This window comes from Acomys russatus, chromosome 30 (assembly GCF_903995435.1).
Source record: "Acomys russatus chromosome 30, mAcoRus1.1, whole genome shotgun sequence".
In the NCBI taxonomy this organism is placed as follows: Eukaryota; Metazoa; Chordata; class Mammalia; order Rodentia; family Muridae; genus Acomys; species Acomys russatus.
In genome coordinates this window covers 10,782,222-10,785,319 of record NC_067166.1, presented here as the reverse complement: position 1 = coordinate 10,785,319, position 3,098 = coordinate 10,782,222, and positions in this window count along the sequence as shown.

The window sequence follows — 3,098 nt, the reverse complement described above, 5'->3', positions numbered from 1 at the left end:
TCTGTGTATGTGTGTGTGCATGTGTGTGTTTGTGTATGTGTGTATGTGTGCATATGTCTGTGAATGTATGTCTGTGTGTTTGTGTGTGTGTGTGTGTGTGTGCATGTGTTTGTGTTCACATAGACTCTCCATAAGCAGCACAGACTTGCCTTGAACTTGTAGCCTATCTCAGCCTCCCAGGTTCTAGGATTACATGCATGCATCGCTGCACCTGGTCCAGTCCTTGGCTAGATGCTAACCTGTGAGACTTTTATGGAATGGATCATTTAAGAGCCATCTTGGAGAACATCAAAAAGCTTTTAAACTAGTGCTAGTTGGGTGTGGTTCACACTTATAATCCCAGCGGTAGGGAGCCTACATGAGGCTGGAGGAACGAGAGCTGAGAGTCATCTACATAGGGAGACCTTGTAAAAGGAAGGAAGAAAAAGACAGAGGCAGGGAGAGTCCATCTTACTATTCTCCTGCAAGGTGCATGGGAAAGGCTACAGCTGAGTTTCCCATTGACAGCAGCAGATCAGCTCTTGTCCAGCTCACAAGATCTGCCCTGTGTTCAGATGTCATATCCCCTCATGGGTTAAATTATTTACACTTGACTGCTGCTACTTATAGCAGATAATCTTCCTTGATCCAAATGGCATCTTTATTTGGCAAATAGAAGGCTAGGTGTTTAATTTTTATTAATTCATTAATTTATTCACTTTACATCCTGGGTGTAGCTCCCTTCCTCCTCTCCTCCCAGTTCCACCTTCCTCCTTCTTCCCCCATCCTCCCTCCCCTGTTCCTCAGAAAAAGGGAGCCTGCCCCCTCACTACTCACCCACCCCAGCTCATCAAGTTGCTTTGGGACTGAGCTTGTCCTCTTCCCCTGTGGCCTGGCAAGGCAGTCCCGCCAGGGAGAAGTGATTGAAACGCAGGCAACAGAGTCCATATCAGCTAGTCATTATTGATGTTTGACTCTGTTGTGCTTCTGTCCATTTGCCTGAACAGCAACACTTACAGTGCACTTCTCTGCCGTGTACTAAGAGCTGAGATATAGTCATGCTTTTTCTGTCACAAGTGCCTGAGGACCTCACATTTTACCTCTAAAGTAAGGAGCCAGTTTCCTTCTACCATGGATGTGGGTGCTGACTCAGGCGCTGCCCACAGGTCCTCCGTTTGCACACAAATCCCTTTGACTCATCAGTCTAATCTCACCCAGGATCAGTGACGCCTCCTACTGCTCTCATAAAGTCCCACAGTTTTGTTACGTTGTGTTTCTGTCTTCACTTGCCTCACAGTTCCATTTTGACTTCCTTTGGGGCTGTTCGTTGTTCAGGAACAGGCGGTTTTCTTTCTACATCTTTGCATGGCTCTTCTGGTTGCCCTTCCTTTGTTGATTTCTAGGTTCATAGCGTTGAGGTTGGGGAAGAGACTTGATATACTTTCAGTCTTCTTCATTTTCTTACACTCGCACTGTGACTGCCCTGGAGGATGTTCCGTGTGTGGGGGGAGCGATGTGCTGTTGGTTACCAGGCCTTTGCTTTGTCTTCATTTTTTTAATCTGGGTGATTGATGTGTTATTGGAAAGGGCACTCTGGAATCCTCTGCTATTTTTGTATTGCGGTCTATCTTTCCCTTGAAATCTGGTGATGTTTGCTTTGCGTATTTAGATGTGTATTTATTTGCATGTGTATTTTATTCTGCCTCTCTCTCTCCCTCTCCCCCTCCTATCCTCCCTCTTGTGTCTGCTGTGTGATCACCCAGCTCTAGAACATTCCCAATCTTCCTACATGACGGTTTTGGTTCACTACCTACGCCACTAATTCATGACACACCGAACATCTGTAGGTTGTACCTGGAGCTTAAAGGATGGGAAAGATATACCTCTCAGAATTACCGACATACACTTTTAAATTCTCAAACTCGTTTGACGTATTTCTAGGTGTCCCATTGAGTTGTCTCTGTTGGTCCTTACTGCCTGAGTTACTGAGGATGTGTAGTGCCTTGTAACACGTAGCAGGGCTGGTTCTCATCACCCGCCATGTCCCTCAGAAGACTTTTCTTTCCCATAATTCCTGTCACTGTTTACAGCTGTGGACAAACTAAAGCAGCCTAATTCACCTGGGCAAAACCAACCAACCAACCAACCAACCAACAACAAGAAATGTTTACACAAGATAAAGATAACTGAGTTTTTAAAGAAACCAAAACTTCCACTACCTCCCAATAACTTTAAAAAAAAAAAAAAAAAGAATAGTAGATGGCATTTTATTGATTGAAAACATTCTGTGGGACTGCTGGGAGAGCATTAAAATGTAAAAACGTAGCAGACTGGAGAATGGCTCAGTGGTTGAGAGTGTATTGCTTTTTGCAGAAGCCTGAGTTGGTTCCCAGCCCCCATATCAAGTAGCTGTAACTCCCACCACCAGAGATTCGACACCTCTGGTGGCTTCCACTGGCACTCTACATATATATCATGTGCACACGCACGCGTGCGCGCAAACACAGACATACACACTACATATAATTAAAAATAACAAAATTGGGCCAGACGTGGTGGCGCAGGCTTTTAATCCCAGCCTCGGGAAGGCAGAGGCAGGCAGTTCACTGTGAGTTCAAGGCTAGTCTGGTCTACAAAGTGAGTCCAGGACAGCCAGTGCTACAGAGAAACCCTGTCATGAAAAACCGAAAAAAAAAAAAAAACCAAATCAATATTTTCAAAAGCTCACACAAAGAAGACTTTATTGGGCCTAAAGATGGCCTCAAGACCTGAGTCAGCACATGTGTCTGAAAGCCTTGGTGTCTTCTCTACCTCTGGACTTTTACTGCAGCCTTGCCACAGTGATACGGCCTGCTCCTGACCTGCATTCTGCCCATGAGAGGGAGATTCTCCTGTATGAGTTTTTCCTTTTGTATCACATATATACAATGCCAGCCTTCTCCAGTGGGCTTGTCAGTATCTCTAGAAGAATGGGGGGGAAAATGGAAAAAAAAATCTCAAGTGTTTGAGACTGCATCAGCACTTCCTGTGGCCCGCTAATGCACTTTCCCTTCAGCAAGACTTCGTTGCCAATTCCTATTAAAATTTTAGCATTTTAAATATTGTATTACTAAAAGCTT